The sequence below is a fragment of the Schistocerca gregaria genome, chromosome X (assembly GCF_023897955.1).
Source record: "Schistocerca gregaria isolate iqSchGreg1 chromosome X, iqSchGreg1.2, whole genome shotgun sequence".
Lineage (NCBI taxonomy): Eukaryota > Metazoa > Arthropoda > Insecta > Orthoptera > Acrididae > Schistocerca > Schistocerca gregaria.
In genome coordinates, this window is record NC_064931.1 from 117,135,181 (window position 1) to 117,148,760 (window position 13,580).

Here is a 13,580-nt window from a genome sequence, read left to right on the forward strand (position 1 = left end):
GGTAGCCTAGACATAATGGGCAAGAAACAGTTTTACAGCCCTCGATGTGTAGGCTGCCCTGCACAACAATTGCATTGGCCTACTTTGCAACATGTTTTGAAAGGGCTACATGAGTGAACGGGCACAGCTGGGAGAATGTTGAGATGGACAGAGGGGGGGCATGGACAGAGAGGAGGAGACAGGAGAAGATGGAGCGGGGGTGGGGGGGGGGGGGGACAGGAGGATACAGATGGAAGTGAGGGAGAAAGGAATGGTGAGACAGAGAGAGGGGAGCAAGGATATGGACAGAGAGTCTACATGGCATGTTGTCTGGGTAGTATCATGCCTTGCAGAGACTACATGTGTGTATTGGGGGGGGGGGGGGGGGGGATGGATAGTGAGACAGAGGACAGGATGAGGTGAACACAGAAATGGGGAGGAGGAGGAGGAGGAGGAGGAGGAGGAGGAGGAGGAGACAGGATGAGGTGGACACAGAAATGGGGATGAGGAGATGGACAGAAAGGGAGAGAGGATGTGATGGACAGACCTAGATAGGGGAGGAGGAAGTAGAGAGACCTAGATGGGGCAGTAGAAGATGAACAGAGAGGGGGGGGGGGATGAGGAGAGGAGTGTACATATAGAGGAGGGAGGAGGACTGGATGGGCACAGTGTGAAACTGGAAAAGTGGGAGGGGAAGGAGGAGAGGGACAGAGAGAGGAAGAAGAAAAGATGGGCAGAGGGAGGGGAGAGGAGAGGAGGGGGCAGAGAAAATGGACAAAAAATGGGGTAGAGGTAATGGAGAAACAGGTGTGAGGATGAGATGGACGGAGAGACAGCAGGAGGAAGAGGTGGACACAGACACAGAGAGGTGCGTGCAATATCTGTGTCAAACACATACGTGAGCGAAGCCACGGGTAAGGGCTAGTTGAAGATAAAGGCTTAACAGAGTTAAGTCATTTTTTTTTTATTCCACTCTGATAACTTTTTAAACCACCCTCGCAATATGAACCCAAAAGCACAAAAACATAATGATACAGTCGTGTAAACCGGTAGAATGCCATGCCAGACTGCCTTCAATGTGCGAGCCAAAACTTTTAAAATGCAGAAATATGAGGCTTTATTGCTGATTCCTACCTACTGTGATAACAATATAAGCATTAGAGCAAACTTAGACATTTCTTTGTTAACATGAATAACTTTTTTTATTATTATTTATTTGGGAGGACTGGTCTAAAAAGCACACTTTCCAGTCAGGACTGCAAAGACTTCAAGAAGTAAGAATCACTGTGTTCCAAGAAGATTTTAGAAAAAAGACAGCTGAACTCAAGCAGAGCCCCACACTTTAGGCAAGTCTATTACACTTGGGGTTTAACTGGTGTCCCTGAGGTTGCTCACTTGCACAAAGGCTAAATATAGGTTGGGTCTGTATTCACTTGTGACCACCCTCATCCTCCATGATGGACACTACCAATGACATAAGTATGTAAGTCTTGCTGTGAGTGGGCAGGGTATCATAATTGTAAGAAGTGCCAAATCTAGCTCACACAGAGCTACCGATTACAGACACATTTTCTGTGCTGAAGTACAGGCCACCCCTTATGTAAGGATGTAAGATGCCTTGGATAAAATCCTTCACCAATGTCAACAGTTACTTGGAAACATCCACACTTTAGTACAGTTGCTATATATGATCACCCATATTTTACAGACATCTCCAGATGGTTCACTATATTTTGCAGAGCTAATGAAACAGTCAGTGAACTGACCACCACTTCTCGCTCTCCATTGTTCGTGTGCCCCTGGCCCTTGAAACAAAGAAGGCTCAAAGTAGCTGGCAGTTGTAAGAATTTTCACAGACTCATATTGCTGATCAACATTCACAACTCCACAAGGGAAACGCAGCCCTCTATAGGTGATCTGAGACATTCAGATTCCAAATGCAAGTCCATTGTCAAACTCATTGTAATGTGTTACATAGTTTTCTTTGTTTGGCTGTTGCAATACTACGGTGTGCTGGGAGACTCCCATTGGAAGTCTCTTCCACTGCATTCAAGCAAGTTTAAGAATGCTCACTGACAATGAGGCCTTTACAAGTGAAACACTTCAAGAAGAGTGGGGAAGGAAGTCAACCAGCCTGTTTAATAAATCAACCTAGTGTTTACTCACAATGATATAGGAACTGTATGTTTGTAGGCCTTGACATCTTAGTCCATAGTGTTTATTCTAAAATTCTTACAAACAATCCTGTTGGAGGAACATCCGAAACTGAGCATTACACAAGAGGCTGAAAATACTGCTACAGTTGAAAAGTTCTTTTATTATCACATAACTGGTTTCGGGCTCTTATACGCCCACCTTCATGTGTCGCACCAAGTTTACAACTACGCGATATTTTCAACCTTTGGGCTAAAATTCTTATATGTGGTTCAAAACAATAAACCTTTTAGGTTTAGTATAGACTACACACAATTCACAAACTATTAAAAGATGCACCACATTTATCAGCTAAAATGGAGAGCAGTTCCTCACTTTAAATTTACTGCTGCCCTCTAGTCAAGAGTGTAAAACACACTCCATTGAAATGTGTCATGCTGAAAAAGTGTCACAAGCACCACAAACTGGTGGGTTCTCTTGCTGGAGGGATCTATGATGCATTAACCAACTGGTACCACCATGACTGCATAGATGCAGTTAATATAACTTCATCCCATCTCATCTCTGTGACCAAGGGTAGCACCACAACTGGTATTTGTTTTACTGAACATTGCTTATTTTCATCACTTCAAGCCACTCTTTCTCCCAACAGATCCGCAACAAGTAAATTGCTTGCTGATAGATTACACATTTTTATGTAGAGTGGCAGGTTTTACATCTCCACCTATACTTTGCAAGCCACCTTGTGATGTGTGGTGCAGGGTACTTTGAGTATCACCTCACTTTCCCGCTTTCCTGTTCCGGAGTGTGTATCTAGCAATGTATTTGTTGGTTCTCCTAGGAATGTACACAATCTGAATTTTAAAAGTAAACAACAACATGATCCAACCTCCTTTGTAGTGCCTGCCACTGGAGTTGGTAGAACATCTGTCATTTTCGCATTTACCAACTTACCTGTGATGAAACGCACTGCTCCTCTTTGAATTTTTGCTATTTCGTTTACCTATAGAGGTAGGTGTGTGGGTGTGTGGTGTGTGTGTGTGTGTGTGTGTGTGTGTGTGTGTGTGTGTGTGTGTGTGTGTGTGTGTGTGTGTGTGTTCGTGTTCAGACTGATGAGCATTATTCAAACGCCAGTCAAATGATAGTTTTGTAAGCTATCTCCTTCATGGAGGATTACACTTCCCGATGATTCTTCCAATGAATCTCAGTCTGCCATCTGAAGTTTCCTGTGATTACGATTCTCAGGCTGTTCAACTTTAAATCTCTAACATACTTAAGGAATGTGACTGCTTAAAGTTATGTAACTATGTAGTTATTCAATAATAGGTATCTGTGCCTAAAAATGCAATAAGATACATTTGTTTATGTTGAGCGTCAACTGATAATCACTGCACCAAATGTGTCTGCAGGTCCTGCATTTCATTACTGTTTCCTAGCACTGTGACCTGTCTATATATACGATGTCTTAGGAACAGAGAAAAATGCCTGACAGTAACAGCTTCAAACAGCATAGGTACTTTCGAAGTTCATGTGAAACAGCATGGCTCAACAAGAGTTTCTATCTTCATCCTTGTCTCGGCTACATTTTACAAACATGGCTGATCCAACCCCTCGGCAATTGCTAGCCAACCATGCCATATAACTATTTTTAATTTCATGTCATGATGGTGTGTTCATAGTGCCAACACTAAACAGTGGGTCCATTGGGTTGAAAATTGTGGGGTCTCACTTTCTGGGAAATGAGCCCAGCTGTTTTACCCTCATATTGGAGGACTGAATGCCTACATCTTCTCATTCTTTCTTCAGTGTCTGTACATCTACATATATTACAGTCTTGTATGACTCAACTCAACCCCAACCCCCTCCCCCCCCTCCCAAACTGTTGTTGTTGTTGTTGTTGTCTTCAGTCCTGAGACTGGTTTGATGCAGCTCTCCATGCTACTCTATCCTGTGCAAGCTGCTTCATCTCCCAGTACCTACTGCAACCTACATCCTTCTGAATCTGCTTAGTGTACTCATCTCTCGGTCTCCCTCTACGATTTTTACCCTCCACGCTGCCCTCCAATGCTAAATTTGTGATCCCTTGATGCCTCAAAACATGTCCTACCAACCGATCCCTTCTTCTAGTCAAGTTGTGCCACAAACTTCTCTTCTCCCCAATCCTATTCAATACCTCCTCATTAGTTACGTGATCTATCCACCTTATCTTCAGTATTCTTCTGTAGCACCACATTTCGAAAGCTTCTATTCTCTTCTTGTCCAAACTAGTTATTGTCCATGTTTCACTTCCATACATGGCTACACTCCAAACAAATACTTTCATAAACGACTTCCTGATACATAAATCTATATTCGATGTTAACAAAAACAGAGTTGAATAATTCTGTCACAACTAGTTGTTGAGTAAGCACTTTTTTTTTTTATCTGTAACAATATAGCTTTTTCCACCAAAAGTGTCCTGTATCTCAAGCACTTGTCAGATTTCAATGCCATGCAAGTCTTTGTGTATTTAAAAAGGTGCTGTCTCTCAACAGCTTCTCTCATGTCTCTTAACAACCATGAACATAGTGCAACTCACATTAAGTGCCCATTCCCTATCAGTTTTTTTTAGGCGAAGCTGAGGGAAAGCTATGTGGTCTTTGTAGTGAGACAGTGTTATTGTTCCTAGATGATACAATCATCCTATTGGGAGTGCTGTTGAGCAAAAACTTGAAAACTATTCTCATTCCGAAAGCAGTTAGTGAAACAGAGCATGACTCAGGAAGAGCACTATACACCCCAGCAAGCCTAATACTGTTGCAGCTCAGGAACCCAGTAGATTGACCATTAATGACTGTTTCATGTCAACAGCTACCCACACCAATATCATATATCCTGGCTGATGGTTTTTCTTGGAGATGTTTGTACTAAACTCACAATAAAGGCAGTTAAGCAAACATCTTCATTTCCTGTGATACACTAAATTCCACTGCTGAGCCACACAGTGGTTACCAAATTGTGCCCAGAGCTTATGGCTAGAGAGACCTGCTGTCAGCTCAATATGCAAAGTTTTTCCAAACCTTCTTGAAGACTGACCAATTATATGCACAGATGTTGTGTAATGCAAGCAGAATTGCAGATACAGCACCACTGTAAACAATCAAGGTATCTAATCAGATATGGTGGCTAGACTGTGTGGCCTCAGGAATAAATGCCCTTTCAAATGCAATATTTGGCATGTTTTTATTCATTTTGTCTAGGAAAGGGAATACAAAATGTTTGAATGCATACAAAGAACACGATGTTGTGAGCCAAGACTTACTGTGATAGATCAACATAAAAATAACAAAACAAATTAACTGGAAGACAAACTGCCATAAGTGCAGTTACGCTGTACCTGTGCCTTCTGTTGTATGCTCCAGTTTGTAACTGCGCAATAAGTTATCCAAAATTAACATGATGAAACATCGTATTTTAGAGCTCAGATTCGTTGGTTTCACGAACAACCAAAATTTCACATTCCTATCTAACCTCAACCTTCACTACAGGTTGGTCTGTCACCAAGTTTTATTTCCATCCTCCATACAGAATACAAATGCAGTCAGCTGCTTCCTCTTGTGCATCACGCAGTTACCAACTGCCGCATGCAATGAAAGACACATGTACCCCATAACTGCATTTTATCCCAAACTACTTCATGAAAAGCAATGATGAGAAAGGTAAATTTATGAATGATACAAATATTTAAATTTAAAATCAAATAATAGAAAATCCAGGATGGAATGTAACAAGGTTGTGGAAAGAAAATTTGCTACTCATCATAAAGAGGAGAGGCTGAGTCGCAGATAGGTATAACAAAAAGACAGTCACAGAATAAGCTTTCAGCTTCAGCTGCCAGAGACTGCAGTCATGAGTGTGCGAGTTGTGTTTGCGCGCACGCACGTGTGTGTGTGTGTGTGTGTGTGTGTGTGTGTGTGTGTGTGTGTGTGTGTGTGTGTGTGTCATTTATTTTTGACAAAGGCCTTGTTGGCCAAAAGCTTAATCTGTTATACTCTTTTTGCTGTGCCTACCTGTGACTCTGCATCTTCGCTATATGGTGGGTAGCATATAATTTCTTTTAACCATTAAAATCTTCTTAAAAACTTTTGGTTGCTGCATTACCTGTTAGAAGTTCCTTTATTGCAGGATCATACACACACAGTTTTGTGATTATTTAACTGCATGCTCTGGTGTATACATATAATTTAACAGCAGTTCAGTATAAATACACAGTCTCCCAATGTTAAGACAGTGCTCAAATTGCCAGAACTCCCTAAACTGGGGATGGTTACAAGATGAAGTATCAAAAACTCCAATGGTTGGCAGTTGCGGGTAATGGAATTTTTGACATTTCATCTCATAGCTTTCCAATTTAGGCAGTTATGGCAATTCAAATGCCATCTGTATGTTGGGAGAGGGCATATTAAATTAACCATGTTAAATTACTTACATGTATATACCTGAGGATGCAATTAAATCATTGCAAAATTGATTGCATTATGATCCTGTAATAGAGGAACTACTAACATCTAATGTGGCTACCAAAATCTTTTTAGAAGATTTTAAAGATTTAAAAACATTAAAATATTTGTATCATGTATCTACGATGTGAATGCCCAAATCATAAAAATATGAATATTCTCCTATCTCGCATATCACTTCTAAATCTAACAAGAAAATAGAACTCGACTAAAAACAGTTTGAACAGTGGCATACAAGCTTTTCCCACATTCCTATGATGCATTCTATGATGAAGTGGTTAACAACATACCCAGCAACCTGTCAATATTGGAAAAGCTGTCCAGCGACAAAGAAAACAGTGTAAAATCTTTCTGTAGTATTAGTAGTGATCTTTGAATCCCACTTTGTATAGATCAGTAGCAGAGATTAACTGCTTTACATTCTAGTTTTTTGGAAGAGAAATTCAGCAGCCCATGTTAAATGCATCTGCTTCAATAAAACTACATGACAATACAGGAATATGAAAAACAATCTGGTATCCTAGTCAAGCCTGAGTATTCATCCTGAATATACAAATGAACTAAACAAAAAACTATTATCTTTTTCTATACTTGCATGTCACATCTCACAACAATTCTATATTTACTTCTCTCACCCTTACCCCCTGCTGTATTCTTTTTCTCATCCATAATCCTTTACACAGAAGATATTCTAATACATGGAAATATGGAAGAGCCCAATCCCGCCCGTCTGCTTTGACCCATGACGTCACAAATATGGCGGAAACGACCACAAACCACGATTCCAATATGGCACATATAAAGTCATTACGTACACATTATGAGGACGAAATACATTGAAAAACAAACACACACACACACACACACACACACACACACACACACACACACACACACTCCACAAAAAGCCTAATGGTACTAACGGGACAAGTGCAGGAAATAGGGGTTTTTTGGGTGGAGACAAAATAAATATAAACAAATTCAGACACCCACCCCCATACAAAAGCACGCAAAACTACGAAAAAAAAACGACATCACAAAACTCCCCAAATACCACTAAACACAATATCATCTGGAATCGGACACTTCCCTTGACCTATATAGCTCAAAAACATCTCCCGATACCAATACCAACATTCACAGCCACACATTAGGATCAAACACCTTGACCTGTTATCCTTACAACATCTCCACATACAGCCGTCCCTGGTCCAAGATGCCGGAACTTTAAGTAAGCCTCATTTCTTCGCGACATACTGAACACTTCACGACTTCATCCAAAAATCCAAATAGTTCAAGAATTTTTATTAGAGACAACGCACTGTCACCACCGAAAACTGCTGACCCTGTCAGTCATTTCCATACCTACCAAAGACATAAAAAAAGCAATTTACCAAAATTCACACGACGCCACACTCGCAAACTAAACGAAAAACATCACCTAACACACCACTAGACAGCACCACCGATAGCATCAAAACAACACCAACAAACACGCCACTCTCACAAACTAAATTCTGCGTCGTTGTGACATCACACACAACAGCCTTACATCACAGGTCAAAGGCGACGGGTGGGATCGGACGCTTCGGTCAACCCGTAATACATTTGTAAACTAATTTTTTTCTGCATACTGAAAAAATTCAGCATACAAAAGCATTTTTAATCACACACAAGTATTATATTCATATTGTAAATTGATACCGAGGTTTCTGTTCCCTCCCTGGACTATTAATGCATTTGTCTGGAATATCAAAGGAGCAACTTGTCAGCGAGTGTACAGTGTGTACCTGCACTTCTATCAACATTGAAATTTAATCCTGAATGTGCCTCAAGGCTGTGAATTTATTCTTAATACATCATCCGTTCATTCATTTTATTTCAAGTATAAATTTACAAAGTTATGACTGGGTAATCACGCTTGCCAAGTAACCTGCTGAACAGGACAGCACAAGTGAACAATGTACATTATTAATATAAATATTATTATAAAACAGGGATGCAAGTTTCACTAATTTGACAGAAAAGAAACTCTGCTATGGTTAAATTAATGTTCACTACTTTAAATGTAAATGGTTTTGGTTAGACTTTATTGTGACTGTTATTGATAAAGAGTGAAACAAGAAATTTACTGTTACCAGACACTATTTCCACAAGACGTTTCAAAGGTTTAAACCTCCATCATCAGGTGGATTTATGTTGATTAATATGCCAAATACTTTGGTGTAATCTGTGGCACTGTGTGGTAAAGAAAATACATGGAAAGGAGCCTGTAATCAATGAAGGTATTTTCTTCATTCACACTTCCAGCCAAAGAGATCCACCAAAATGCGAGCCATGTACTGACAAGTGTCTTTTTCCCCCTACTGGACAGTTCCACAGGTTAGGCCCACGCCTTAATGAAACACATATGTGCCACGTTAATCAATATAAATCCACTGATATTGGGGATTTAAATATTCAAAATACATAATGAAAATAAATAAGCACTTATCGGTAATAGTAAACTTATTTCACTTGATATTCACTACTTCCTAAATATGTGCCCAGAAAAAGTATACCTGTAAATCCAAAGAATAATACCATAGTTCCCTTTTTTTCCTAATTTTTTGAGTGAAGGGTCACAATCCTTAAGGACAACGTAAATGAAAATAAATGAACTTACTTAACATCATACTCCCAAAGTTGCCTGACAACCTTCCTGTTAACGTAAAGGCACCCAATCATTTCTACGGATACAAATGATGATGAAAGGAAGCATGGATGAACTGCTGTTAATGCTCTGCTCTATGCCTCAATATAAAGAAAATTGTATACCTGTCAACAGGTGCAAGTAATATAGACAATTTAAAGGTCACTGTGATATATCTTTAAGTATTTTGGCTCAAAAAACACTGCTAAAATCACAAACTGCACAAGCAATGGGTGGCTTCAATGGCAGAGTTTGAGTTGTGTGCTTTGTGATAAGTAGATCTCAGACTGATTCAAGTCTAAAATATCCGCTCTGCAATCCACCCAATTGCCTCAGACAGAACAGAAAGTTAGCCAGGGGTGGGGGGGGGGGGCGGAGGGGGGGGGGGGGAGGCAGAGCAAAAAATTGCTGCCCTGGAAATCCAAGTGCTTCAGTGGACATCTGACCTGACACTTCATGATCATCTGACCAATCATGAAACAGCAGGCCGTATGGAAGGGCAGTATGGACATGACTTTGAGCAGATCAAGATACAACAGCAAAATGCAGGATTTCATTGAAAGTCGAAGGTAAACAACCTTCAGAACTGGGGCAACGCTGATTAGATACCTCCCTACACAGACTTTAAGATAGCAGGTCTCTACCTCAACCAAGCACAAAATTGTGTCAAGCAGTGACAGGCAGCCAAAAGAACGGACCCCACTACATTACAGGACAAATGTTAAGGAAGAAGAAGATTAACATGTACACCCAAAAACTCTGTTCAGTATATATTTTGTTTATTGATGGTATATTACATTTATAAATGAAGATTACTTCCCCAATCACACACCAAATCACTGATTTCATAAGCTGCTTCACATGGCTCTCAAATACCTTAGTGACAAATTCCCATTTAAAATTTTGACTATGCAGTCATTACATACAAACAACAGTGTAAGCAGGATACATTCATGGAAATTCAAACAATATTTGATACAGCTCATTTTTGATAAGATTGACAGAAACTTTAAATACACAATTTTCCCAAGTAATGCTTGCATTACAATACATGGAGCCATCCTTCTCATAAACAGACCTCCCAATGCCAGGATGACATTTCTATAGTTAATATAGGTTTTTAAAAACACAAACTTTCACCAGTATGCTACAATACTCCTGCTTCATCCCAGAAATGATAAGACACAGAAAAAGATATAGAAAATGCTTCTCCCAAAATCAGAAGAGAGAGAGAGAAGCCTAACATATCACTTTACTAACTCACAATCTGGTAGCTTTTAACCTAGGCCTCGAACTATACACCACGTCAGTATTTAACCTCAACTAAGATTGCATATGTTATTTGTTGGCTTTGTCAACTCTCAGTCAAATTGTCATCTTTCAAGGTACCCTGTATCTCAGACTACACTACAGATCAGTCTGTCACAACAACTTACATTCCAAAAACATAATGCCAATTTTCTGTTCTCTCTATCTCCACATGTATGGCGTCACATGTCACATCTTCATTACATTACAAGATGAATCAATTCTTTTTAAAACTTAACATTCTTATTTGTTTTGTCAGTGACGCAGACTTTGCCATTTAGAATAAAATATGATTGTGTAAATTTCACAAGAATGCAAACATTTGAACAAGCAAGGTTTTTTTAAGGCGTTCAAATCTAGAATGAGTAGATACAGACTATTATTCCAAAAAAATAGCAATAAGTGCAAAAAAAAGCATTAATTAAGTAATTTACTGACCAATGAAAATGGTGTTCGGAAAATGCTTGAGCTGATTTTTTATGAGTAATAATCTAAAATAATTTTAAAACAACAGCCTCATATTGTTATTGATGCGCTACGAAACAAACGTGAGCAAATTACATACCGAGTGTTTTACTTTTTGGTAGCTATTTGACGATAATAGCGTGCAAAGTATACATAACATTATGATAATTGCAAAAGAAAAAAATCTTTCTATTTAATCATTTCTCCACGTCTCACTGTCAATGAATTCAATAGTTGCTCTAGGACTCTGTATCTACACTACACATAAATGTCAAGTCATATGTACATTGTCACAGCATATACAATTACTTAATCTTTTACACTGAGCACTATGTGAATTTACAAGTCAATGTTGTAGATGTGGACACAAAAATTAATATCTTACCATTAGAGAGGAAAGAGAGTAAATGAAAACTGAAAGTAAAGTTGGACAAAGAAAAATTCAGACCCATCTTCTACTAATCAGAACCAGCAGAACAGCAGATGAACATTGACTTACAGGCAGGCTATTAGCCAAACGAAGTAAACATTCTGTACTTGTTCATCAAAAATATTATGGACTATCTGAAGTATTAATTTAATATCCAGGAAATTAACTTGTGTATCTGGTACAAAATTAAAATAAGAGTTGGTAGGTACTTTGAGTTCATAGTGAAGTTATAAACCAATCAAGTATTGTTATCCACATGTCAATTATAACTGCAGTCAGTCCATCAAGTGCAATAATAATGAGCACTGCTGTATGTAGTTTAGGAAACTTAAAATTTTTAAAAAAAATTTAAAAAAACATTTTTATATTACCAGTAAAACAAGTCAGTCATGAAATAGTTGACTGACAGAACAATTTAAAGTCACTTTACAAATTGAGAACGCCGTTATTGATGTGTGTGCAAAATAGAATGTTAGTTTTACACACACAGTTTTAAGTGAACTTACATTAATCACGGAAACTCGATATGCGTGCGAAATCTCGTGCAGACACAAAAATGAAATCTGAAGTTTTCAGAAATAAGTATTGAATATATACAAATGACACTTTCATGACACTTACACTATACACGGTGCGAAGATAGTGCGGAGTTCGTCAATAATGGTTATAAATGTTACCCACCAAACTAAATTTGTACCAAACAAAAAACATGTAATTATGGTTTCATAATTCTGTTCTCTGAGCAAAACCACCGAACAGCTCAACAGAAACGTAGATACTATCGCTTATGAAGGTTTTTGTGGAACAGGATGTTGTAAATAGAACATAATACGTTACACACGCTATACGAGACATATCGCGTTGGCCCCATGTGGACACAAGTTCCGGACTCCAACTATCGTTAAGTTCCTTGAACACTCGGCAAACAAGTACAAGTGATCCAATATAATAGGGGGGAAAAGAAAAAATAGGCCCCTTAGTAATGGCTTCACATTTACATTTATTTCTAGCGTTCAAAAACACCGCGCTGGCTAAGCAGTGCCAAGCTATCAGATAACCGAACGAGTCTACTACAAGCTGTCACGCATCCCAAAACGAAATTACCACTAACAACAACACACCGACGCCGGTAACAAATATACACAATTCTATATCTCACTCACAATTTCCCGTAAATAACCCAGTCCACAACATTGTTAGGTCCCCAATTCCAAACTTCTACACATGTACACACTAGTCTAGTGTTACTGCTGCAAAGATAAAATAAATGAGTAAAAGACCGATAACAATATCGATTATGTTCTGGACATACCAAGGACGTTAATTATAAATGAACACAAATGCAGCAGGTAAACTGTATAGAATTCGACACAGATCACAGCCTATTTTACATATTCATTAATTGTAAACCATGTGAATAATTAACAAGTCTGTAATATTTGATACTATACGTGGCACAGAGAGTTGACAGCCACTGACGCAATGCTGTTTTTTCGTCAAATTTAAGGTTGTGAGTCAGAATGAAAGTCATAAAAATAGCGTAATCTTTATGATTCAAAAGTGTGGCTGCGTTCATATAGTACGGGGAGATGACGCTACAGATTTACACTGTACTTTACTTTGAAGCTAGCGCCGCAATGTTACATGCCACAAAACATTGGCAGACCAGTGTTTACGATTGCTCCATGTTCTTAACTTCTGTCGTGTGCAAGATCAAGTTGTTTTAAATAAAAAGTGGACAGTGCATTCGTGAATAATACAGCGTCAGGAAAGCATTTTCAGACGTTTTCCTGATCTTAAATGCATATTTGATCCAGTAATACAACACATTTCTCCTCTTTAATGTAACTTTATTTCCAAGAAGAGAAGCATGTAATATGAGATGGCTGCTTTCGTAATCCAGCATTTTCTTTAATATGAAATGACGAAACTGATGTTCGGTCTATGTGCTCTTACCGAAAATGCAGAGCACATATCTTGTTACGTTTGGACATTTTCAACAGTTCCTTCTCACAACGTTCACCCAGAGAGTTTTTCGAGTTGTGCTGATAGG

The 13,580-nt window shown here is 38.9% G+C and overlaps 1 protein-coding gene across 6 annotated transcripts in view; it reads right to left on the reverse strand.

The window, feature by feature from the left end:
- LOC126297790 (zinc transporter foi) overlaps positions 1-12,807 on the reverse strand; it is a 176,720-nt gene extending 163,913 nt beyond the window's left edge. The window contains exon 1 of one of the 6 annotated variants that reach the window (XM_049988992.1): positions 12,149-12,807. The gene's annotated coding sequence lies outside the window, so the exon portion shown is untranslated. Of the gene's footprint in view, positions 1-12,033 lie in introns of all 6 variants that reach the window. The other 5 variants (XM_049988994.1, XM_049988993.1, XM_049988991.1 and 2 more) reach the window with 5 other exon arrangements.
- Positions 12,808-13,580: the final 773 nt, after the last annotated feature.